The following is a 26,405-nucleotide window of genomic DNA, read 5'->3' as shown; positions in this document are numbered from 1 at the left end:
TAGTCTATAAACCTTCCTATTTTCCAGAGGGAGAAACTCCAACTCCAAAAATGTAGATGATTCCTCTCAGCGTGCTTTGGAAATCAAGGCCGAAGCATAAACCAGAAAGACGGTGCAGTTCCAAGCTCAAAATCGGCTGTTCTGGCGACCTGTGGTGGCTGCGTGAGGTGCCACGCACCATTTTCCCAGCCTTTGCTCAGAGCCCACCATTCCACCAGTGGCCTGAGGATGCGCGGGAAGCTCCGGGAGCTCCTGTGGGAAGTGCCACTGGTGCGGACACTGGCATGGACGTGGGGCATTTCCCCCAGGGACCTTGTGAGCTGGAGCAGATGAGGCTGGTGAGAGCCCACACGCTAATGGTGGGCTGTGCACCCATAGGGAGTCGAGGACACCCAGGTTCTGCTATTAAACGCTGGGAAGTCTCAGGATAGTAGATCTTTGGTGGCCTGTAGCCACTCATGTTTACCACGTGCTTTGAAAACATCCCTCGCTGGGTCTTCGCAGAGACCCTCACAGGAGCTTTTATTATCCGGGAGCTCAGGCGGGACCTCCCAAAGGGACATGGCTAGGAAATGGTAGGTCCCAGTCACAGGCCAGGTCTGTTTGACTCTGGTGTTTGTACCCTTCATGTTGTATCTCGTTACCTGGGTCCTCCCAGTTCAGAGCAGACAAACAGCCTCTCGGTGATACTGTGGGGCTAGGCCAGTCCTCTTCCCACCCTTGGTCAGACTTGGGCAGCTTTCACCTCCTGGAGGAACTGTAGGGAAAGGAAACACATGTTGCCCTTCTCCAAGGCCTGTCCAGGAGCCAAACAGATCAAATGGGGTACGGGGGGTTGGGGAGAAGTGCTGGAATGTCCCAGACTGTCTTTTCCCAAGTTGAGGAGCGGAAGCCATGACAGCTAAGGGGATTTGTGGAAATTCTTTCGTGCATTGTTACCAGGCAAAGGAAGTGGTTTAGAGTTGAGCTTTCTATTTCTGCCCTGGGGAGCCCCAGCCAGTTTCAGCTCCTGAAATAATTTTTGTGAGAAATTGAAGGGACCGTTGCAGGTCCTGTGTGTGCAGGGGGCGTCCTTCCATCCCTCCTTCCCAGTGGTGAAGGGGGCAGAGGGTCCAGTGTCCCAGACAAACAGCCTCAGAATCTGTTCCTCTCCTTTTTCCTTCCACTTTGGGGCGGGCAGCTCAGGGCCGAGGCAAACGAACAGAAACATTTTTTCCGGGCCTGCTGGTATTTGTTTCTGGCACAATCAGCACAAGCAGATTAGAGAAATAAGTTGCATTTTTGAGCCTGTGTTAGCTCCCTGGGCTGGACCTCCTCCCGCTTGGTCTCTGTGGTTCTACACAGCTTCCAGTCTACTCTGGAGAGACCGCTGGTCCTGGCGTCCCTGACATAGCTGCCCAGATCCTGCCAGCTGCTGATTCATCCCTGGTCTCTTGGGAGGGTTGTAGTTAACTCACCAGGAAAGATGCACATGCGTGTATCCACACGTCTACATGTGGAGACACCCACCTCCATAATTACATTTGTATGTACTTATGTGCACGCGCTGGTGGCCCATTTCCTTTCCACTGCTGTGCTGGGGGTTCCTTGGATCCTCTGTCTGGTGCAGAGAACTCTGTGGGAGTCCTCGACAGGACGCTGGAGGAAGGGGAGGCTGGGCCTTCCAAGGCCAGCATGGATCCCCCTGGAAACTCTTGCTGTGAGCCAGACACGGAGGACCATACCAGGCTGCTCCACCCAGGCCCCGCCAGAAAATCCTTTCCCAGAAAATCACCTTTGCGGTGTGACAGAAATCTGGCAGAGCAGGGAAGGACATGTAGGTCTTTCTTAGCCCCTGTGCTCTCTCTGGTTAGAAAGCTGAGTTGGTGTGGCCCACTCTTAGGGAACTTTCACAAGGTACCTAAGCGGGCAGGAGGGCTCACTCCCTGCCTCCTTCCCCTCCCTCTCTCCTTCCTTTCCTTTCTCTCTCCTCCTGCTTCTCCTCTTTCTCTTTATTTAGTCCAGTAGAGAAACCCCAACACCCTTCTCTATCACTCTCTCCATATATCCAGCTCACTCTAGGTCTCAGTGTCGGGGACTTTGGCAAATCACAGCCCAGGGACCTGTGAGTGTCCCTCCTTCACCGGCTCCACCTCTGGGTGAGGCCTGCGATGGCCAGAGTGGAACCTGTCTTCTCAGCCCCACACTGTTTCCTTCCCTATGTGGGACCAGAGCAGCAGATCAAGGCTGTGAAGGCCTGAGAGAAGTGGAACTTGTCGTATGTCAACTGGCATAGTCTACTTGGAAGAATCAAGGATTTTTTTTTCTTTCTTTTTTTTTTTTTGCAAGGGGGTCTTTTGTTTTGTTTTAAAGTAGTTTACATCTGTAAAACTTCTGGAAAAGATACGGATTCCCAGCGTGTAAAACATGAATTTTTCAGTCAACATTCCTAATGCCCAAATATGCTTCAGGACTATGAAAACTTCACACACAGTGACATGTTGGTCTGAAGTAAATCACAGCGAACAGTTAGTTGTAAGAGGGCATTTTATGTTTTATATTTATTTCCACATCCAGTTTATTTTTGCTCTGACGTTTTATTATAATTTCTTCCTACAGTAGGTAAAGTGCTCGGGAAGTTAATTTAAACCAGCCTGACTCTCTGTGTGTTTTTTAATATTTGTTTAAGCTTTTATTGAGCTTGTCAGGCAAGTCAGTGTGCAAAAATGTAGCTGAAAACCCCTTTCCTTTTGCAGTGCCTACCCATTAATACGAGGTGGTGACAACAAGATTCTCGCACACTTCAAGTGGGGGATTATTCTGGGTTTTCAGGGAAATTTGAGCCACCTGTTTCAGAAACCTCTTAGTGACTTAGCGGGATGATGAAGGGTGTCTCCCCACTCGGCTGTCACTCAGAGTTCAGCCCCTCGGGCTCCACTGACCTGGCCAGGCCCTGCAGGGCCAATTTGCCCTGCTGGTTGGAGGCCTGCGCTCTGAGTCGTCCCCCCGCCCCCGGCCTGTGGCTTGGCCCCAGCCTGGGCCAGAGGAGCAGCTGCCATCTATCTGCCTGCGGGGAACTTTCCAGATCCACAGCAGGCTGACTTCCCTTGGGTTTGGGCTGCCCGGTCTGGAGCTGTTTATCATGGACAGCAGAACGGCGTGGGGTCACCTTTGAGGAAGTGAGCTGTGAGAGCCATTTGTGCGGCCTACGTGTCGGGAAGCCATGCGGCCCACAAAATTTGGCCAAGGGGAGGACTAGAAAGTCAACATTTTCCAGCAGGCTGAGAAGGCGGCTGGGTATTTCTCGAGCCCAGAACGGCAACGCAGTCCTTGTGGTGGAGAGGCAGGAGAGCGGGCCATGCTGCAGGCGCAAGCTGATCTACTCGGGAAGGCTCAGGAAAGCCCTCTTAACCCAGATGAGACTTCCTGGGCCTACAGACTCAGTTCCACAGTAACCAGAAGTCTCATCAAACTTAACCTCGGAGGGAGATTAGACTCAGCCTGTTAAGCGTGGAAGGAGTCTTGGCGGTGCTTAGCACCAGGAGCTTTCAAAGAATGGCCCCAGGTCCCCAGCATCAACACCTCCAGGGAATTTGTTGAAAATGCAAGTTCTCAGGCCTGACCAGGACCAGAGAATCTGAAAAACTAGGCTGGGCCCTGCAGTATGTATTCTGACAAGCCCTATAAGGAGGCTGTTGCAGGAGGCTCTCTGAGAACTGGTCTAATCTAGCCCGTGATTCGATAAGTGGGAAAACTGAGGCCTGGAGTAAAACAGGAGGAAGGAAAATAACCCGCTTATTGCCAGTTGTTTGTGGCAGAACCTGGAAAGTTTGGTCAGACTGGTTCTCTTCCGGCCCATCCTCCTACCAGCTCAGAGGCAAGGCCATAATTTCTGCATCCCACCAATTGCTACCACTGACCTGGCTTTTCTCTGCCTCTGCTGACTTAACACCCTCTGCACACTCCGGGTGGGGAAGAAGGCCTGCTGAGAAGGCCCACTCTTCAGTCCTGAAGTCAGGGAGGTGAAAAGAATTCTCTTGGCTCTCAGACCAAGTTCCTTACCAGCTGAGGTAGCTAGGTCTGGCCCCTGCCTACCGGCCCTGCTGAGCGACAACATGTTCTACTCCATGTGGCATCCCCATGGTTACTGATATTGATCCAGGCTGGGCTTCTGATCCCTGGGGACAGGGCAACCATGGGCTGGCCAGGGATCTCCAAGACTCACAGGCTCGAAAAGATGATCTGGACCAATCAAATCCCTCCCCTGGGAGTTTAGACCTGGGAAACTTGCAGGCTGTGGCTGTGAGCAAAGGAAACCAAAGCTGGAAGGCTGGTGGGATCGCATGACATAGACGGGTCTGGGCAGTCCTGAGGACCTTTCTGCAAGCTGGGAGAAGGCAAAGTAAACCAAAGGAATCAGGTAATGGGGGAAAACAAAAAGCAAAAGAAGAAATAGAAGCAAAAGCCCCACAAGAAAGATGTGTGGCTATAGTTTTAGCTTCCCCCAGGGCCTGATTTCTCTGAGGCTTGTGTCCTTGCCACCTAACACACTCCCTGTTGGGTCTGACCACAGACATTCTTTCTTTGAGATAACATGGGTGAACCGTTGACTCATAACCCATGTTGCAAGATCAGAGCTTGGTGGCTTTTTCTATAAAGGGCACATGGGTCTCTGATGAAGCTGCTCTGTGAAGCCTTCTTAGGGCAAAAGCAACCACAAACCAGGTGTAAATAAATGGACATGGCTGTGCTCGAGTACAACTTTATTCTAAAAAATGGATGACCATCTTGTCAGCCAAGATTTGACAACACTTGTGCTAGATTCAAGCTCTAGTGTGGCACTCACCTGGGATGAAAGATCCTAATCTTTAGGGAGCCTGACACCCCCTCCCCCACAACCCCCTTCAGTACAGTCCAGGTCTCATTTGGCTGTGGTCTTCATCTTAAGAAGAGGGTAGTATGTGAGCCACAGATTCTTTCTGCACGCTCTTTTCTCATAGTGCTCTGCCACTTCCCTGGCCAGTCAGCTACCTGTCTAGTTCTGGTAGTGCAGCAGAAAATGCTCCCCCCCTAGCCAGTCTATTAACTGCCCAGGTAACAGTTCCTGTTACTTCTGTCTCCTAGAAACAGATGGTCATTGTGATGCATATTACAGGAGCCAATCAATAACCATCAAATACTCTGCTTCTGTACTTTCTGCTTGCTTATCCCATATAAGCCTCAAACTACCAAGGATCAGGGCCTGATATTTGGGGATTGATCCCGATTAGTGCCTGGCAGTGTAAAATAAATCTGCCTCCAAATCCTGGGTGTCGTTTTGATGTTTCTGCTTACCATTGCAGTAGGAGTCCCAAGACCAAAAGTCTACAGGTGCTCAGATTATCTGATCAGCAGACACACATACACACAAAGCAAAGATGCCCTTTAAGCTCATCTTTGATGAACTATGCAACATTTTACAGAGAGGGAAGCTAGAAGGAACCTCATCATTTCAACATATGTGTGAGAGTTGTAATATTCTGAAAAACTCAGAATATTTAAGTTAAATTTATATAATGATGAACATAAAACAGATGAAAGAAGGGAATAGTAGAGACTGTTCCACACTGCTTAATCCTGCCCTCCCTAAAGTCAGTGACAGCCTCTTCTTAGCTCTAGCTCATCTTTTGGGGATACAGTCCATCTGATGTTAGATTTTTCAATTCTTGTATATCTAAATGGTTTTTTAAATTGGTTTTTTGAGACAGGGTCTTGCTATGCAGTTCAGGTTGGCCTTGAACTCACTATGTAGCCCAGGCTAGCCTCAAACTCCTGCTTTAGCCTCCTAAGTACTGGGATTACAGACATGTGCCACTCTGCCCAGCCCTCTAAATTTTTAAAAATGTAAAACATCCTGATTTTTTAAATGTTAGCAACTAATTTAAATTTAAAAAACAAAATGTGTTCTTTTCAAATAATATCCACAAGTCAGATTCAACCCATGGGACACTCAGGGTCAATTTGTCCTTTTACCTGTGACAACTGTCAGGGCGAGATTCCTTTAGCACATTCAGCTCACTTCTCAGAGGACAGCCCTACGTTGCTCTCGGAGGTTTAGGGGGAAATCTTAGTCCCAAAGGGCCAGGGAGCTTGCTTAGTAGTCACTGAGCCAGGGCCAGGGCTGAGCTGCAACCGCGTAGGCTAGGTCTCCACGTGAAGCTGGCCACACGGCAGGCTGGCGTGGCCTTCCCAGCATTACTCTCCACTCACGTGCCCACATTGGGCTGTGCTCGCAGTGGTATCTGCCTGTGGTTGATGCAGCTGGCAGGAGGGGCTCTGAGAAACTAGAGGTGTTGGGTATGTTCAGTACGAGAACCGGCCCTGGGGTCCCATCCTGTTATGCAATGGCCCTCAGGTCCCCCTTCCAGCACACGCTGGGGAAGGGCTCTTCACACGCAGAGACCTCACGCAGCATCCCCCCGGGTCAATCAGAGGTTGCTTTTGGAAATGAAGGACGGTGCTTTCCTCCTTAGGACACAACAGGAAGAAATGTGCCATTTGCAAGATAAGTCGTGAGACTGCAGGATACGAGCCTAAAAAACTGGGACGTGGCTCCTAGAAGTGATCACGGGCATTCTTTTTCTAGAAAGTCTTAGGGATGCATTAGCTCAAGGAAGGGTGGAGGGCAGGAGCTGAATCCTCTGAGGATTCCTTCCAGAGAATGTCAGCTTTGGGTAGAAATCGGGCCAAGTCCAGATGGTTTGAGTGTAGCTGCTCCTCTGAGAGTGTGTATCTGGCTGTGTTCCTGAACCAGATGAAAATGGTTTTTGGATTATCTAGTGTTTTGTTTTAATTCAGGCCTCATCTTCCTTCCATTAGTTCATGCCAACTCCTCATCACCAGCACTGGTTCTGTAATTATCAGTTGTCGTTCTATTTCCCCATGGCCATTTGGAGTCAGATAGTTTGGGTTCTCTTCTTAACTCTTTCATGATTAGCTATTGCACTTTTGCAAAGAGTCTCCCTGTGCCTCAGTTTTTCCACCTGGGGATGAGAATGGCCTCATGAGTTCTTGCAAAATTAAGATTAGAGCCAGGTGTGGTGGCAAACGCCTGTAATCCTAGCACTCAAGAGGCTGAGGCAGGAGGATCTCTGTGACTTTGAGGCCAGCCTGAGCTACATAGTGAGTTCACTGACAGCTTGAGCTAGATAGTGAGACCCTGTTTCAAAAAACAAAAAACAGAAGACTGATTGAGGTGAAAGTCTGTAGAGTACATTTATCTATCAAAATTCCAGAGGAGTCTACCTTAATATAAGAAGAAAACAGTAAGACCAGGAAAGCTGGAAGTCTACAGTGTAGCCACGGGTCTCACAATTTTGCTGGTGCAAAAACCACCCACTCAGATGGAAATCAGAATGCCACAGACTTCCTGCAGTGCTGCAGATTGCTAGCTCTGAGTGAGCCCCATGAGTTGAAGGCACAGAGGAAAGGTTTCCAAACATCCCACCTTCATCCAGTGTCCAGAGCCCTGCTTTGTGCTGATCTATTTGCCAAGGTTGTCTTCCTCAAAGGAGCAAGCTGCCTCAGTAGCTGGCAAGAAGAAACATTCCGGGGGTGGGGAAGAGAGAAGCCGCAAGAGGGTGATCAGGACTGAAGTAGCAACTGGGCTCTCCCGTGCGATGGAGCACCACAGCCTCTGGCTCCTCCGAGGCCTGCTCTCCCCACCTCTGCCAATTGGCCCTGAGATGGGCTAAGCAAATATGTACAGTATGTCTTCCTGCAACATGAGATTCTTCAGTAATGGTTTTCTGCCCTTACTCTTCATCTCTGATGATTAATTCTCTGTGCCCACTTAACTGGGCCAGAGAGTGCCCAGGTATTTGGCCAGACATTATTCTTCACCTGGGAGAGGATTCCTAAGCAGACACTTGGATCAATAGACTGAGTAGGGCAGACGGGCCTTCTTGATGTGGATGGGCCTGCTCCGCTCAGCTGAACATCTGCATGGGAAAGGCTGGGGAAGAGGGAACGCACCCTGCCGGGCCTCTGAGCGGGGATGCTGGTGTTTTCTGGCCTTCAGACTTGAGTGGAAACATTGGCTCATCTTCGGTCTCCAGCCTCCAGGCCTTCAGATCGGAACTTACGTATTCAGCTTTCCTAGTTCTGTGGCCTTCACACTTCAACTAGAACGACACAGTGGCCCTCCTGGGTCTCCTGCTTGCCAGCTGCAGATCTCAGGACCTTTCAGCCCCCACACCCTTGTGCACCAATTTCTTATAGTATGTATTATAATATATATATATATATATACATATATATATAATATATCCAGAGAGAGTGAATGTGTGTGTGTATTTATCTATCTATCTAATCTTTGTTTTCCTTTTTTTCTTCTTTCTTTCTCTGTCTTTCTTTCTCTGGAGAGCCCTGGCTCATATACCAACTTATCTAACACACCTGCTCTGCCCCACCTCGGCAGTCCCTGCTCAGATCCACTGCAGTCCCTCACCTGCAGCTCTGTGTTGAATGCCTCACTGATTTCTGTAATTGTGCTCCCTCCCATCCATAGATGTGTCCAACTGCCAGCCCCCTCTACCAGCCATGCATGCCATCTTCTTTGCAAAATCTCTCTCTAGATGCCATTAATTTAAGAACCTCAAGGTGAGATCATCCTGCCTTAACCAGAGGGACCCCAACACCAATGACAAGAGCCCATGTGAGATGCAGACCCTTAGAGGCCACCCAGAGACAAAGGAAGCCACTCAAGAAAGAGGCAGAGATGGGAATGATGCTACCGCAAGCCCAGGAAAACTGGGGCCACCAGGAGCTGAAAGATTCAGATTCTCTCCTAGAGCCCCTGGAAGGAAAGTGGTCCTGTTGACACCATATGTCAGGTGTCTTCATTCCAGGCGTAGGAGAGAATGAATTTCTAGCTTGGAGGGTTTTTTGTTTTTGTTTTTTTTCAGTGCTGAGGAGTGAACGCAGGGCCTCTCGCATGCTAGTGTTCTGCCACTGAGTTCCACCACAGCCCAGGAATTTCCTTTTTTAAGCTCCAGTGTGGTCCTCTGTGCTGCAGCCCAGAAGGACTCACACTGCCCGCCTTGCATGCCTGACAGACTGAGATACGTTCTCCCAGCAGTCAGGCTGATCCCTGAGAGATGTAAATCTGATTTTAACTTCTGCTGTAAACACTTCGGTGGCCTTTTTACTGTGACCCAAATGAACTGCAGATCTTTGAATTCCAGCCAGACCCAGTCTGGGTACCTTCTCCCCTCCACCAGCTCTCTCCTGTCACCAGCCCTTCAGGGAGCGCACTGGAGCACAACACCCGCTCTCTCCCTCAGTCTCTGCAGTGGCTCCCTCTGCCCAGGACATGCTTCCTTTAGAGCTTGCATGTTGGTCCTTCGTCATCCTTCAGGTCTCAGTTTCAACATGACCCTTCCCGTCCTGAATGCTCTCCAGCCATGCCCCGTACCCACCATACTATCACCTTGTCCTTGTCACTGTTTAAAATGAACACATTTTTTAATGTTTCCCTCCCCCACCGCAGAAGAAAGGGCTGCACTTTGCTGCCCACTGTGTCCCTAGTATCTAGAACAGGCTCAGAGGTGGGTCTGACAGATGACTGCGAGTGTGCATGTTCATGAACTGCTTATTCACATCCATTCACTCAGCAATTGCGTATTAAGCACTTAACTTGTGCCACCCAGACATCATAGGCCAAGCTCAGTGATGAACGTCAGGTTTCCTTTTCATTTACATTTAATTTTATTTATTTTTAAAAGTAAGGGCTGGGCATACTGGCACATACTTGTCATTCCAGCACTCGGGAGGCTGAGGCGGGAGGAGCCCTGTGAGTTCGAGGCCAGCCTGGGCTACCTAGTGAGACATTGTCTCAAATATAAATAAATAGAAACAAAATTAAGGAAGCCCTCCAATGGGATGGAACTCAAAAGGTAAAATAAGCCCCTGTGCCAACCCTTCACCCTCAGGGGGTGGGCCTGGGCCAGGGCTCTGCAAAGCCTGTTTCGGCACTGTCGGCTGCTTCCCGTGAGACTGTCCATGCACAGAGCTGGGGAAAGCGTGAGACCAGAGGAGAAGGCCTCCCACTGCCGTGCTCCCGCACATGTCCCTACACCCATGTCCCCTGGGTCCAGTGGGCAGTGTGCTTCAGATCAGCTCCTGCGCAGCTGAAGCCAGCTCAACCCCTCTTCGGAGGCCGCTGCCCCAGCGTGGAGGGAGGCCCCTGCCCCACCCTTTTCAGTTTTCAAGATTTAACTTCACCTCTTCTGTTTCCCCACCCCCAGTGGCTGCTTCCATGAGCAGTTAGTGTGTTCACTTTCTACTCCTCACTTAGCTGGTGAACAACTTCACAGCACATTCACAATCCTTTGCATCCGGTTCTCACAGTTGAAATGGCCAGTGTGGATTCTGGCTTCTGGGCAGACGCTGACTGAGCCTCATGTGTATATCCATCCCCTCTCCTCCCCAGGGGCAAGCAACGGACTGGTTTCTTATGTATCCTCCGGAGATCAAATGCAGATTCTTTGAGTCAAATTGTTTCATAGAATATGGAATTAGAATAGCCAGGTGTGGTGGCTCATGCCTGTAATCCCAGCACTCAGGAGGCTGAGGCAGGAGGATTGCCGTGAGTTCAAGGCCAGCCTGAGCTACAGTAACTCTGGGAATAACCCTCTTGGCTGTTCTGCACAGGCAGGTGCCAGATCCTGGGGGAAAGATTGGTTCAAGTAGGAGATATTATTATTCAGTCCATTCTGCAGATGAGGAAACTGAGGCATGGAGGGTCTGAACAGGACATGCAATAGACCTCAAGGTCAAGCAATCAGTTGGCACCAGAGCTGGCACAGGAGTCCAGGCATGCTGCCCCAGCATCCTCACACGTACCCCCTTTGCAGTCTTGCCCTTCCTGTGGTTTATGGTCAAGCTTGGGCTTTCAATCTGAGCTGTAAGGTTTGATTCCCACCTTCTGGCTTGCATCCTTGAGCAGATGACCTAATCTCTTTGGGCCTTAGTCCCAGTGTATGTAAAACAGTACAAAATAATTACCTATCATAGAAATGTGACACTACATTCAAGCCTGTCATGCCTAGCACTTGCTCGGAAGTGCCGGCTTCTGTAATTACCGCTGTCACTATCCTTTCCCTAGGCACTCAGGCTGTGTCTATTTTTCCCCTCTTTCAACACATGTAGGCAGTGGTGGGCTGGTATATGTTCAACAACTAGCTTTCCAAAAAAATTTTTTAAAGCCTTAATTTGTAGTTTTAACTGATTTCTGTGGTGTTAATTCTCTCACCACAGCCAATTTTGCGCTAACCGCGTGGTGACTACAGACTCACACGTTTCCGGAAAACCCCACCCAAGCCTCTGCTGAGAGACCAGGGTCTCAGTGAGAAAAAGATTCCCAGGCTGTGTCTAAAGAGACACCCACCTGATGCTGCTCCGAACTTGGGAAGGCGAATCTGAACCTTCCAAGTGGTGCCGGACTTGCTCCAGCGCTCCTGCGCTCTCGGGGCAGACATTTGTTGAGTTCCTGCTCTTGGAAGTCCTGATCCAAAATGAAAACCTGCAGGCGCCCTGGCAGAAGCTGCTTGGGCTGGGCTGAGCTCCTGCTCACCCCTGTTCCTGAGCAGAAACTGGCGCTTGCCTCATGAGCCCTCCCTGGCTCCTTCCCTCCTTCTTAGCTTCCTCTCCCTCCCTCCTTCCTTCCTTCCCTCTGTCCAGCCCAGCTGGCCTGTCCTGGGCCTCGGGAGAAGCTGCTCTGGAAGTGTCATGCCCTGTCTCCGGGTTCCTTCCACTCCCCTGCAGGGGGACACTCTTGCCAGAATCTGTGGCCTTCTGGTGGAACCCGTCACTCAGTAGCTTCCTCTGACCTGTGCAAGAAATGCCTCGTTCTGTTCTTCCCCTTAAGTAAGATGTGAGCTGGGTGAGGATTCTGGATGAGCTATCATCTTTTTCCTTCAGAAGTCTGAAGACACAGCTTCATTTTCTTCTAACATTCAGAGTTGCTGTTGAAAGATCTGATGCCATTATGATTCTTTGGAAGCTTGTTTTCCCTTGTCACCAGTTTTTAAAATTTTCTCAGTGCTCGGCCTTGATGTGAATTTCCTCCATTACTCAGAGCACTCTGGACTCTGTTCTTTAAAAATGCCTTTCCATCCTGATACTATTACTGAATGGTTTCTCACGGTGGCTTTGTACTGCATCGTCTCAGCTGAGAGGACGACACCTCCTGGAATTCCTTTCTCTGTACGGTATCCGGCTGATCTCAGCCAGATCTATGCCAGCCTTGGGAGACCAAAGTAAAGCCACAGCCGTGCATTTGCACTCGTGCCCCACAGCCCGGCATCCCTTCCAGGCGCCGAGGCCCCTGGGGCAGCACTGGGCTCGCTGCTGCGCAAGCTCTACCACATCTGTGCTTTAGCCTCTCTGAGCTCTCTGGCCAGTGTGTGGGGCCGTGTGTTGCAGGGTCAGTGACCAGTTCTGTCGTGGGTCACCAGAGCGCTCAGATTGGAGGCAGTGAGAGACAAGGATGCAGTTTGTCCTTGTGGGGGCTGCGCCGCTCCTTCTCTCATCCAAGTCAGTTTTCGCTCCTAAGTGCCTATCTGCAGACACCCTGGGCTCTAGTGAGGAAGGCAGTGGTCCACAAGAACGGCTCCCCCAGCTCCGCAGATGTCTTGGTCACTGGCCCACTGCCCGGATGCAATATCCGACACTCACAAATTGAAGGAGGAGTTTGTTTGGGGTCACAGTTTCTGGGGTTTCAGTCCACGGGAGGCTGGCTCCAAGGCAGAAATGGCATGGCAGAGGAAACTGCACATTACGGCCCAGAAAGCCAGAGGGAAGGGAGGACACAGGAAGGGAGCTATGTCCTTCTCTGATGAACATAGCTCTCCCCGCTCCTCGGCTCCTTCCAAACACATGATCTAAACCATAGCAACAGATGAGGAAGGACAAATCCATAAGAAATCCTTTGCCCTACATCACTTGACCTGGGTCTGGTCAAACCCTGGTGGACTCATCTCTTTAGTGATTTCTTCTCCTTTATTTTCTCTCATCTTTCTTTCTGAAGAGTCTGTTAATTGAAGACACACCTTCTAAAAGGTTTTCCACTTTTCTTATCATGCCTTTCTTATTTTTCAGCTCTTCTTGTTTTGCTCTACTTTCTAGGAGAGTTCCTCAGTTTTACTTCCCAACGATTCTGTTGAGTTTACAGGTTATGCTATTCGTCATCTCCAGATGCTATGGTCTGGGAGTAGTTTGTCACCCAAGGGTTCCTGTGTTGGAAGCTTGGTGTAGTACCCAAGTGTAGTGCTATCTGTTAAGAGGTGGTGAGACCTTTAAGAGCTGGGAGATAATAGGGGGCCCTTCGGTCATTAGGGGCACTGCCCTCACAAGGGATTAAGGTAGTTCTCCTTGTGACACCTGGGTCAGTTCTCATACTTTCTCTCTGGTGCTGTGATGCTCTTTCTGTCTTCCACTCACATTATTATAATGTTAACTGGCAAGGAGTCTTCATCAGGGTGAAAACAGGCACCTTGACTTTCAGTCTCCACAAGTGTTTGTTAAATAAAGCTCTTTCCTTTTTTTTTTTAAACTTTTTTTTTTTTTTGGTACTGGGAATCGAACTCAGAACTTGCGCTTGCCAGGCAGGCACTTATGCCACTGAGCTACATCCCCAGCCCAGAGCTCTTTTCTTTATAAGTTATCCAGCCTTGGGTATTTTCTTATAGCAATGAAAAACAGACTGCTATTATGAGTTCTTTTTGTTTTGTAAATATTGCTGTTTTATAGCATACTGTTCTGTCCTATGAATGCAAAAAATCTTAATACTATAAAAATAGTAATGATAGCTTTAAAAAAGAAGTCTCTTTAGACATTATTTCTATTTTCTCCAACATGCTTTTAAAACATTTTTTCAACTTTTTAATGTTTCTTTTGGTCTCTATATTTCACCTGACTTTCTTCAAATGTCTAGTGACATTTGTTTGTTCATATTTAAGAATGAGGTGCTTCCTGGAAGCTCTGAACTATAAGGAGCTTATAGACTGTAATTTTTGCTGTTTACTGGTTTGGCTAGCTTCTTCATTGGGAAACTCTTGATTTTTTTGGGGAAACTCTTGAAAGACTTTTGGGTCTTTCTTTTTTTAAATTTTTTTTTGTACATATTTACAGTACATAATGATTACATTCATCATGAGGAGTTGGTACACGTACGTAGCACATCTTAATTCTTTTTACTTCTTCCGTTCCCATCATCTCTTGGTCCCCTTCCCATTTGCAAAAGATTTACCTCTCTTCTTCCTATTTTATTTTATTTTGGTCTTTAAATTATTTATGCTTTGGGTTTCCTGTATAAAAGAAATCATATGATGCTTAAGTTTTGTGTCTGATTTATTTCACTTAATATTGTGATCTCCAGGTCCATCCATGTTCCTATAAATGGTTCAGATTTATGGCAAAGTAGTACTCCATTGTGTATGAATGCCACAATTTCTTTATCCGTTCATCTGTTGATGGACATATAGGCCACTTCCAAGATTTAGCTATTAGGAGTTGTGCTGCTATAAACATGGGAATGCATATCTCACTGTAATATGATGTCTTTAGCTCTTTTGGGAAGATACCTAGAAGGGGAACACCTGGGTCAAATGTCATTTCTAGTTTTAGTTGTTTGATTCCTGTACTAGTTTACATTCTCATCCACAATGTAGAATGGTTCCTTCCTCTCACCCAGCCTCACTAGCATTTATTATTTGATTTGTCGATGATGAACATATTGTTTCTGGAGTATGACGGAGTCTCAGTGTTGTTTTAATTTGCATTTCTGTAATGGCTAGAGATGCTGAACATTTTTTTATGGAGGTATGGCTATTTAAACCTATATATTTCAGTTGCCTGTTTTTTACTGGATCATTTATGTTGGAGTACCTTTTTTTTTTTCTTCAGTTCTTTGTATACTCTGGATATTAGTCCTTTGTCTGAAGAGTAGCTGGCAAAAAGTCTCCCTTCTGTAGGCTGTCTCTTCACTTGGTTGTATCTTTTGCTGGGCAGAAGATTTTAATTTAATATGGTACAATTTGTTGACTCAATGTTATTTCTTGTGCAAGTTCATTTCAGAAAATCTTTAACTATGTCTGCGTCTTCAAGACTTTTACCTATTTTATCTTCCAGCACACTGTTTTTCTTTTAATATTTACAACTTTGATCCATTTGATTTTAGTTTAGTACATGGTGAGAGATAAGGGTCTAGATTCAATCTTCTGCGTGTGGATAGACAGTTGTCACGGCATCATTCAATAAAGAAATTATCTTTCCACCAGCATGATTTGGCCTTTTGTAAAAGACCAGATAGCTGAAATGTGTCCTGGGTTATTTCTGCATCTTCTGTTCGTTCCATTGGTCCACGTGTCTGGTTTTGTTGTTTTTTTGTGTGTGTGCCGGGAATGGAACTCAAGACTTTGCACTTGCCAGGCAGGTGCTACATCCTAGGCCTCATATGTCTGTTTCTGTGCTAATATCATGTTATTTTAATGATTGTATCTTTGTAATATAACTTAAAACCCAGGATTGTGATGCCTCCTGCTTTGCTCTTATTGCCTAGAATTGATTTTATAATTCTGGATCTCTTCAGGTACCATATAAATTTTAGGATCTTTTTTTTTTTTCAGTTCTGTGAGGAATGCTATTGATAGTTTGATTGGATTGCATTAAATCTATGTATCAGTGTTGATGACATGGCCATTTTCACAATACTGGTTCTAGTATTTTGGATTTTTCTCTCTACTCAGATTCCCCACAGAAGGATTCCTAAACTCCTGCCAAGATAGCACAGGACTCACTTCCAGCTCACCAGGAACCAAGGGAGGAAGGAGGACATGGGGAGTGGGTGTGTCTCAGCATTTAGCAGGGCAGTGATACTTCATCCATGTTTTCCATGGATTTCACCCAGGCGTAGGGCTGTCCGCTCGTGAGTTCTTACAGCAGCTATGTGAGATAGCTTACCACCAGTCAGACAGAACACTTAAGAAAATCAACTTCAGAGGAGGTTCAGAGTTTCAGAGGGTCTGGCCCATGGCTGGTTGGCTGCACTGTCTTTTGGCCTGTAGTGAAACAGAACATCACAACAAGGAGTGTGTGAAAGAACAACTCTGCTCGCCTCATGCCAGGAAGTAAGAGAGAGGGCCACAGGAAGGGGCTGAGGTCCCCATATCTCCTTCACGGCTCTGTCTGCAAAGGCTTAACTTCTCTTCGGGAGGCCCCATCTCCTCCTAGTGTCCACCACATCCAATTTGTGCCCCAGGCAGGTGACCAAGCCTGTAGTATAGAGGCCTTTAGAAGACATTTAAGATCCATACCATAGCAGCGGTTTTACATATAATCACCAAAAGCTGGATGTAGCCAGATGTCGTTTGACAGGTGAATGGACAGTGTGTGGTATCCAGATAGTGGGATGTTATTCAGTGATTTTTTTTCTTAAAGTGAGCTATCAAGCCATAGAAAGACATGGAGCAAACACAAATGCACATAACTAAGTGAAAGAAGCCAATCTGAAAAGGCCATAGATTGTAGGACTCCAACCTCATAGCTTTCCAGAAAAGGCAAAAGTATAGAAACAGTAGTGGTTCCCAGAGCTTAGTGGGGAGAGAAGGGAGAAGGAAGGGAAGGAACAAAGAGTAGAAGCACAGGAAATTTTTAGGACACTAAAACTATTCTGCATGATACTGTAATGAGGATACACGTCACACACATTTGTCACAAGCAGTAAAATACAAAATGTAAACAATGAACCTTAATATGAACTTTGATTAATGCTAACGAGTATTGGCTTGTCACCTGGAACAAATGGACTGCACTAATGCAAGATATCAATAATAGGGGAATCTGGGAGACAGAGATTATATGGGAATTCTGCTTAATTTTTCTGTAAATCTAAAATGACTCTAAGAAATATTCTATTAATTTTTTTTTTGTTAACTATGGGAACATGGCTGGGCGTGGTGGTGCACACCTGTAATCCCAGCACTTGGGAGGCTGAGGTAGGAGGATCGTTGGAAGTTCGAGACCAGTCTCGGCTACAAGGTGAGCTTAAGGCCAGCCTGAACTGCATAGGGAGACCCTGTCTTAAAAAGACAAAAGTATGGGAACATGAGGTAGGTTGATTTTGTTTTTTGTTTTGTTTTGTTTTGTTGAGACAAGGTTTTGCTCTGTAGTTCAGGCTGGCCTTGAACTCACTGTGTAGCCCAGGCTGGCACTGAATTTATGATGATCCTCCTGCCTCAGCCTCCCAAGTTCTAGGATTACAGGTGTATGCCACAATGTCAGGGTATTGCTGATTTTAAGATAAAACCTTCCTAGGAAACACAAACGTGTGTCCCTGAAGGTTTTGTGTCATTTATTCTCGGAACAAATCAATTTCATGGTAAAGCTACTCTAAGAATGGTGACACATTTGAGATAATATCCTGAAATGAGGGTCCAGTTCAGATGACTTTGAGATTGCTTAGAAATCTATATTTCATATACATTTGACCCAGGAAAGAAGAGGAGCCATTCACATTCATACATTTTCTCTTTTCTTGTCTCTCTTCCCTTCCTGTTTTTATTGTCATTATTACAATACTTTTCTCTGGCACCTGTGCCGTGAAGCCTGAGACCAAAAAAAGACCGGATGCCTGTTTTAAACAGACAGAGTGCGTCACGCTCTGAATAGGAATGTTCTACAGAGGAGCACTGTTCAACAAAGTCCGTGTTGATATCCCCAGCTCCCACACCCTCCTCGGTGACTCACGCCATCGCCTTTAGATTGCAAGTGTGGCCGGGGGCACCCAGCCCAGGGAGATTCCTGCGAAGGCAGACAGTGCCTCAGATAGCACAACTGGCCACCGACAGTTGGCACTGCTCCACGTAAACCTCAGGGAGGAACTGCGTCGGACCACAGAGACAGGATCCGTCCTTGGCTGGGGCACATGGAAGATCGCATCTTAAAATTCTGTTCTGCTTGGCATGGTGGCGCATGCTGTAATCTCGGCACTCAGATTGCCCTAAATTCGAGGCCAGCATGAACTATATTGTGAGACCCTGCCTCAAAAAAAAAAAATTTTTTTTGTTCTAATGTACTGAAAACTTTCATGTTCATTACACAGTCATATGTGCCTATATATTAGGTATTGTGCTAAAACATGGGCTATAAAGATAATAAGAAATAAGCATTGTCACCAAGTGCTTACACCTGCCTGATATGCTTGGAGATGAATGGGTATAACATCCTAGAGGTGACATGGGTCAGGGAAGAACTCAATGCCAGTATGATGGGTGTCTTCTGGTCGTGTCTGCAGCTATGTCCCATTTGTCCTTTGGGCCAGCTGTATCTCCTGCACGCATGCTCAGGTTTTGATGGAATGGACTTCCAAGCCTTGCTCCAGGCTGGGCCCAACGGGCCTGCATCAGTGGATCTTCCCATCTCACGGCTGTGGTTTGGAGAGGGGCATGTGGCTCCACTTCAAACCAAAAGCAGAGAGGAAATCTCACACCACCACCACCACCCCCGTAGGAGCCGCAAGAAAAACCCTCTTCTGAAATGGGAGGGTAGTTGCTGGGCGTGGTGGTGCACACCTGTAATCCCAGGACTCGGCAGGCTGAGGCAGGAGGATCATTGCGAGTTTCAGACCAGCCTGCACTACAAAGTGAGAGCAAGGCCAGCCTGGACTGCACAGTGAGACCCTGTCTCAAAAAGACAAAAATAAAAATAAAAATAAATAAAAATGAAATGGGAGGGTGGCTGCTATGGGAGGTGAGGTGGGGACTGAGAAGCAAAGCAGAGAGATGGAAAGAAGTAACATTTTTCATGATGTCACCTGAAATGATTTTTTCAGTTACATCAACCCCCAAATTTTCTTTATTGTTTGAGCTGTATTTTTTTAATTTGTCACTGAAATCCAATTATATCACATATTCTAACTTATGATAAAGAAAGAAATATTGGAAACAGGATAAAAAATGAGGGGTGTACTCTATAATGTGCAAATTGCCCAAAGAGCCACAAACACACTGGTTGTGCAAAAGGAGCTAAAGGAGTCAGGCAAACCAGTATCTGAAAAAGACAGTGCTGAGACTTCCCAGCAGTTGGACCCTTATCTGAGTTAGGGACTCTCCAGAATCCTGAAGATAGGCTCAGTCTCCCCCTACAGAAGCCCACCAAGGTCCCTGGAAGCAAGGATCTGGCCGAGTGATTCACTCAGCCAGTCACATGCTCCTCCTGGGCCTCGGGACCCAAAGAAGCAGGAAAAGAGGATTCGTCCCAGGCAGTGGTAGCTATGTCTGGCTTCCAGCAGAAGCCCCTAGTGGTGACAGAGGCGTCCCTGCCAGGTGGGCAGCAGGGCCTGTGCTGATCCCTTCTTGCTTTCCTCTTTCCCTTTCTACCCTTCTTGCTTTCCTCTTTCCCTTTCTAGCAATTCTGTGAGCTCCTAGGACTGGAGTTGTCCGTCTTGAGTTGTCACAGTGGTTTTTAGAGAACGTTAGCTATTTGATTCCTTTACTTCTAGAGGGGAGCTTGCTGACAGGGGTCCCTTCCCCTCCTTTCTGAGTTTATTCATCCTCTGTTTTTCGTTCATTTGCTGGGCATGGTGGTGCACACCTGTAATCCCAGCACTCGGGAGGCTGAGGCAGGAGGATCGTTGCGAGTTTGAGGCCAGCCTGAGCTACGAAGTACGTTCAAGATCAACCTGAACTGCATAGTGAGACCCTCTCTCAAAAAGACAAAAAAAAAGAGTCTATTTTTCGTGCATGGCAGAAAGGGAGAGAATATCTCTGACAAGCACTGGGAGAAATTCAAACCTCATCCAAGCAGATGCGTGCTGGCAAATGTTTAACGACTGCTGCTCTAGGAAAAGAAAAGCACTGATTTATAGCATTCACCGATTTCCACGGGGTAAATACTCCTGCAGTGGCTGATTTCACACGGCCAGCATGATGTTGCTGAACATGGAGTTGGCAGAGATGGACAGAGTCAGATTTTAGGAACCAGGGAAAGGTATCTTTAAAGTGCTAAGGATGCCAAGCATGGTGGCATACAGTTGTAATCCCAGCACTCCAGAGGCTGAGGCAGGAGGATCCCCACAAGTTTGAAGCCAACGTAGACTACATAATGAGTTCAAGGCCAGCCTGAACTGCATAGCAAGACCCTGTCTCTAAACAAATTGCTAACAAAAACAGGTGGTTCCTGGACTATGGGGCAGACTGTCAAAGGTAAATGCTTAATGGTAAGGAGGATGGACCACATTGTTTTGATTTAAAACTGCAGAATTTTCAGACCTGCATGATTGTGTGTGTGTGTGTGTGTGTGTGTGTGTGTGTGTGTGTGGTACAGGGGATCAAACCCAGAGCCTGGCACTTGCCAAGCTCTGACAGTCTATCACTGAGCTACCTTCCCAGCCCTAGAGCTCTCTCTAAGTGATACCCTTTAAAACCTCCTCCAAGCTGGGTGTGATAGCTCATGCCTGTAATCCCAACACTCAGGAGGCTGAGGCAAGAGGATTGGTTCAAGTTCAAGACCAGCCTGGGCTACAAAGTGAGCTCAAGCCCAGCCTAAACTGCATAGGGAGACTCTGTCTCAAAAAGACTAAAAACAAAAAATAAAAACCCTCCTCCAGGCCCACATACAACTGGTCAGCTCTGGCTCTGTCTATTCCTTCCCTACAAGACCCCCTGCACCCATCCATCCCTTCCTCTTTTTCACCGTGGCCACTCTAGCCATTGGGTCAAATTGCCATCTGAAATACTGCTCCCAGCTTGGGCCCTTCCTGCGCATCCTGTGCTTGCATGGACCAGATGTGCCCCTCAAGCCAGCCTCCCTCACTGCCTCTTCACTCTCACTTTGCTCTCAGATGGTTCCGGATTGGCTGTCGCAGCCACTATAAATGCTGTTGCCTGGCCATTCTTGCTTCCACCGGGCCGCAGTGAGCCAGAAAGTGGTCTCACTATGAGTGTCAGACCTTCTATGTATTTACTAGCTAGGAGTGCTTGCACAAATTATAGAATACTGTCCATCTTACCTTCCTTACTGCCAAAATGGTAATCTTAAACGTAACTTTCTTAGGGTTGTTTCCACGTGTAAACAAAACCATTCTGTAAAAGGCTGGGTATATAGTGTGGCCCCACTGTAAGTGCTGAATTATCAGCTCAATGGTGGTGATCCAGAGCGTGACCATCACTGCTTCTTATAATGGTAGATGGCGGCGAGGATAGGGCACCCTCCTCCCGGGAGAGGCCTGCCCTGCTCCCATCCACTTCCTTCGGCTTCAGTTCTGTTTTTCTGATGTACTTTTTCTCTGCACTCATTAACTCTTCCTGAGCCACTGAAACAGTTACAACCACACTGGAATGTTTAATTCAATCCTGTCCCTTCCTCTTCCCTGCTGATGGACGCCTTGTCTTTCTTGCTGTCTTTATTCAGCTCGCAGGAGGTGGCCCGTCGCCTTCACTTTCTCCCTGGAAGGGTAATGGATCAGCAACCAGTGTGGCTGATGCACTTAATGGATGGAACTGGGCGTGGTGTTTCATGCATACTTTCTAATTTTATTTTATTATTTTTTCATTCAGCCAAGATTTACTGAGCACCTGCTACGGACTAGGAACTGGGCGACACCACGAATACCACAAAAACCTCTGACTTCCATGAGCTTTTGCTACAGCAAGAGGTGCCGCCCTCAAACACGCCATCACCCAAAGCAAAGTCCAGTGATGGATGGTGCCTGGCACAGCGACGAGAAGATTAGAAGAGGCCTGGTTGATGCGGCAGGGCTCAAGGCAGGAGTTACTCAAGTGGAAAAGTGTTGCAGAAGGCTGGTGCACAGGACCTATGGCAGGACTCACAGCCGGAGGGCCAGGGCGGAGGAAGAGAGCAGGCCTGCGGGGGGGCCCCTAGACTTCCTCACTGGGCCAGCTATTGGGGTTTCTATCCTGAGTGTAAGATATTTAGTTCTCTCACAAGTCTAAGGAGGCAGCTGTGTTATCAGCACCATTTTACAGCAGAGGAAACTGAGGCCAGAGTGGTCACTGCCCAGCATGGCCAGCACCTTCAGGCTTTGGGCAGCCACCCGCAGCCTGAGTGATGGTAGCACTGATCCCTGCATGTCTACCTAGCCATCCTGTTTGGAAAGCATCCTCTAGTTGGGGCTTTTCTGCAGCGGGGTCAGCCCGAGGCCTTCTTGGAGCACAAAGCCAGTTAGTGTAAAGATGAATCTGCTGTCGTGGAGGTATGGACGTTGCCTGGCTCAGAGGGTTTGGATCCAGGGTTGCTGGCATTCCTAGGCCCCTCAGGACTGAAGTGAAACTCTCTGTTTGATTTTGTTTTCTCCAGAAGACTAGAGCCACAAACTTGGAAGGGGAGGGGGTGGTTCCATGAGTAGGGAGATTTTCAGGATTTCGTTGAGCCGGTCTCGGGCCCAGAGCCGAGACAAAAAGGGCCTAAGAAACACCATGCCCTGGCTCTCTCAGAGACGAGGCCACTGGGGACCTGTGACATCCACAGCATTTGTCTTCTCAACTCCTTCGAGTCCCCTTAGCCGAACCGCCTTCCTTTCTCACAGCGCCCCAGGGCAAGAGGGGCTGAAGCCCCTTTCTCAGGCCTCCTGAAGGCCTCCACCTTTCAGCTCTGCTTTGGACAGGAACTTTTCCTGTTAACACTAAAGCTTACTTATGAAGCTGATAGGTGACAATGACAGCTCCCAGGGCAGGAACTCGGGTGGTCCTTCGGGGTGGGAACTGCGGGCACCAAATGGAGATGAACTTTTGGTCATCTTTGTCACCCCATCACTCTGGGGAGGTGACGCCTTTTATTTCCAGAGTCTGCTGTAGTAGGGAGGTTGCTTTTCTTCTGGCGTTAAACACCCACTTGGTGGACAGGAAAGAGCTGGAAGCCCAGCGAGGCGGAGGGGCCACTGGACAGCGAGAGGCGGGGAGAGAGGAGACAACCGACCCGCTCACCACTTCCTGCCAAGGAAGGGCCTTTGTTCACGCTGATCCTGGCCCTTCTTCGGGACATGATCAGAGGCGCTTGGCTCAGAAGGTTCCATCTCCTTTATGGCCCTCGGAAGGAACTTCCCACCACTTGGCCAAAGCCCCCTGCCTGCAGGGAGGGCACACCTAGTCCCCTAGTTGGTTCGCCCAAGGACCCCACCACCACCACTCCATAAAATGACTTAGCACTTTGGGGCTGCAAGAGGAGGATGTGCCGTGCATTCCCACCACTTTTGTCTGAAGGGACAGAAGCTTCCTTGACTCTCCAGCCCTGAGAAGCCCCGTGCCTTTCTCCTTGTGGCTCGGTGTTTATCGGTTCCGGGCTTCCCCTCGGTTATACGTTCTAGGTTCCATGCCCACCTGGCCCAGACGAGGTGGCCTGCAGTTTCCGCAAAGCAGAAGTGGTGTGGATAAGTTCCAGGAGCACGCACCTGGGGCTGTGCGTGCGCGCACACACAGAGATGCACATATGCATGTGCACACACCTCCAACCATGCCTTCAGCTCACCCCAAAACCCTGCCTTCTTGCGTCCGCTGGTCTTTGTCACGCTGCCCCTTGTACCCTTCCTGACTCTTTCTGTCCTCTTTGTCACACTCTGGCTCTGCCTGCTTGACTAACCTGGCCTGGCCTGTGCCCCTCTAATCCATCCCTTAGTAACAAGCACATTAATTTTCCTACTAACAGTTGCTTCCTTTATTGATCACAGGTTACTGATCATAGGCTTAACCGTCACAGGTACAGTTCAGGGAGAACATTCTGTAAGCCAGACTTTCTAGAAACTTACACTGAGGATTCCAGCTTCACCTTCATTTCTCTGTGGAAGAGACGGACTGGTTGAGTAATTTTTCCAAAGTTGCACAGCTGATAAGGGGCAGAGCCAGTATTCAAATATAGCTGGCCTGGATGCAGAGCTTCCAGGCCGGTCATTAGCACAGAGTTTTTAAAAATTGTTTTTCTACATGTTTGTTATTATCTTTTGTTTTGTTTTTTGTTTTTTTGAGACATGGTCTTACTAAGTAGTCCAGGCTGGTCTCAAGCTCATGGTGACCCTCCTGTCCCAGCCTCCCCAGTGTTGGGATTATAGACACGCACCCCCAAGTCTGGCTCTTAATGTTTATTACTAAGAAAGCATTAAGGCTGGGGCTTTGGTTCATGCTTACCTGGCATGGGCAAGGCCTGGAGTTTGATTCCCCACACTGCAAAAAGTAACAATAAATAAAGCACCATGCTGGGCATGGAGCCATGGCATGTGGGGGCTCTTAAATACAGAGAAATGAAGACAGCAAGCTCCCTTCCATTCTGCACTCCCTGGCTTGATAGCAGAACATAACATATCCTGTCCCCGGGTTCCAGTTTCCTCATCTGAGAATTGGGCTGAGACTGAGAGGAATTGAGCAAGATACTTGGTGTAAATACAATACTTAAGGAGAACCTCCCCCACCCCAAATCTCAGCCTGTAAGATAAGTTACCTAAATGCAATGTTTAGAACATCAAAGTCAATGTAACAGTAATCCATGATGTACACAACAGTAAAATGAAGTAAAGCAGGGCACAGCAAGCCACACTGGAGCCTGAGGCAAGAGAATAATGTATAATGCTTATCCTGTCTTTTGTTTTGTTTTTTGAGACAGGGTCTTGCTGTGTAGTTCAGCCAGGCCTTGAACTCACTAGGTAGCCCAGGCTGGCCTTGAGGTCACTGCAATCCTCCTGCCTCAGTGTGTTGGTTTGTGGCTTATTTTTGCAAGGGAACACAATACAATACAGGACACATGTTTTATATGGTTATTTATAATAGTCACCCAAAGAATGGTATACAAAAGAGTGCAGGAAATCTGTCCACAGACTATGACCAAGAATCTAGCTGAGGGCCTGGATCCCACAAAAATGTCCTGCATGAGTCCAGCTGAAGACCTAGAGCTCATAACAATGCCTCCCACAAATCCAGCTGGAGGCTCAGAACCCACAACAACTTCTCATGCAGGCCTGTTTCATGGATCTGCGCTGGGAAGGCCCAAAGGTCAGTGGTGGAAACTAGGCAGTCTGTGCCAGAGGGATGAAGGATCTGTGCTAGCAGGCTGAGGGATCTACACTGAAGCCAGAAAGTGATGCTCAGAAGAACCAGAGCTCCCCGCAAAAGTACCACAGCCATCCTCAGCAACAGTGAGGTACTGAGCTCCTCTAATGATCAAGACGGCCGAGTTCCCATCAAGGAAGCCAATGCAGCAAGCTTCTTCAGGAGACAGCTATGCACCTTCTTCCCCTCGGAAGCCGGAAGCGATGCTCAGAGTGAGGACTAGAGCTCCCCCAAAGTGAACTGAAGCTATTCTCAGTGCCAGCAAGGCCCCAAGCTCTTTGGAGAATGAAAATAGCCAACTTCATCAGGAAAGCCAGCATGATGCACTCCTCCAAGAGAACCAACAGCTCCTTACAGCTTATACCAGCTCCCAACAGCCTCTTTCCACTCCAGGTCTGCCTCTTATGCTGCCGGCAGCAATCCCCAGATGGGCCTTCCACACCCAGCACCATGCTGACTCAGTTCAGCTGGGGGTTATAAGTTGACCACCAGTTATCAATCCACTACACTCAGCCTCTCGAGAACTGGGATTACAGGCATGTGCCACCATGCCCAGCCTTATCCTGTCTTCAGAGAAGGTAGAAAGACCTCTTCTCACCTGGTCCTGGCCCTGATAGTGGCATTCAGCATTGGTGGCTGCAAGGGTCAGGTGTGATAACGTGTGCTGAGCGTTTAGCATGTGTCTTGCAGGGAGCTTCGAGTAGAGCTTGAGGACCAGAGGCCTGTGTTTTGGGGTGAGATGGAGCTGTGCTTGAACACCTGCCCCACGCTCTGTAGACCTGAGGCCTTGGCCTCGGGCGCCTGCCTCTTCTGTAAACGCTGACAGCATCCTGTTCCCCCTGCTGCTGGATGGCAAGCGATGACAGATGCAAGGAGCTGCACAAAGGCCTGGCACACAGAGCCAAAGCATCATGCTTGCGACAGATGCCCGCGTTTGCCAGCAAGTATGTTTTTGTTTTGCAGTGCCGGGGACTGAACCCAGGGCCTCACACACACTACGCAAGTGCTTTATCATTGAGATATATCCCTTTCCCTTTTTCTTTTGAGAAAGAATCTCACTAAATTGCCCAGCCTGACCTCAAATTTATAATCCTCTTGTCTTAGCCTCCTAAGTAGCAGAGATTTCTCAGCCAAGCTCCACCATGCCAAGCACGCTGTACCTCTGCACGAAGCTGTGTGGTTGTTCCTGGTGAATTATTATGCATTATGCATGTTGGATTTTTTTTTTTTTTTTTTTTTTGTACCGGGAATCAAACTCACGACCTTGTGCTTGCCAGGTGCTGTGCCGCTGAGCTATATCCCGGGCCCGCATGTTGGATTTTTAAGAGAACAATT

At 48.1% G+C, this 26,405-nt stretch overlaps 1 long non-coding RNA gene across 1 annotated transcript; it reads right to left on the bottom strand.

Moving 5' to 3' along the window:
* Nucleotides 1-534: 534 nt before the first annotated feature.
* Nucleotides 535-5,048, bottom strand: LOC102027967. Its single transcript, XR_260279.1, has 3 exons — nt 4,826-5,048; nt 3,900-3,987; nt 535-757 (listed from the first exon to the last, which is right to left on the bottom strand). It is a non-coding gene; the product is annotated as an uncharacterized LOC102027967 (long non-coding RNA).
* Between the last annotated feature and the right edge of the window lie 21,357 nt (nt 5,049-26,405).

The sequence above is a fragment of the Chinchilla lanigera genome, unplaced genomic scaffold (genome assembly GCF_000276665.1).
Source record: "Chinchilla lanigera isolate Chin_1 unplaced genomic scaffold, ChiLan1.0 scaffold00014, whole genome shotgun sequence".
Lineage (NCBI taxonomy): Eukaryota > Metazoa > Chordata > Mammalia > Rodentia > Chinchillidae > Chinchilla > Chinchilla lanigera.
This window is presented reverse-complemented; position numbering and strand designations above follow the sequence as displayed.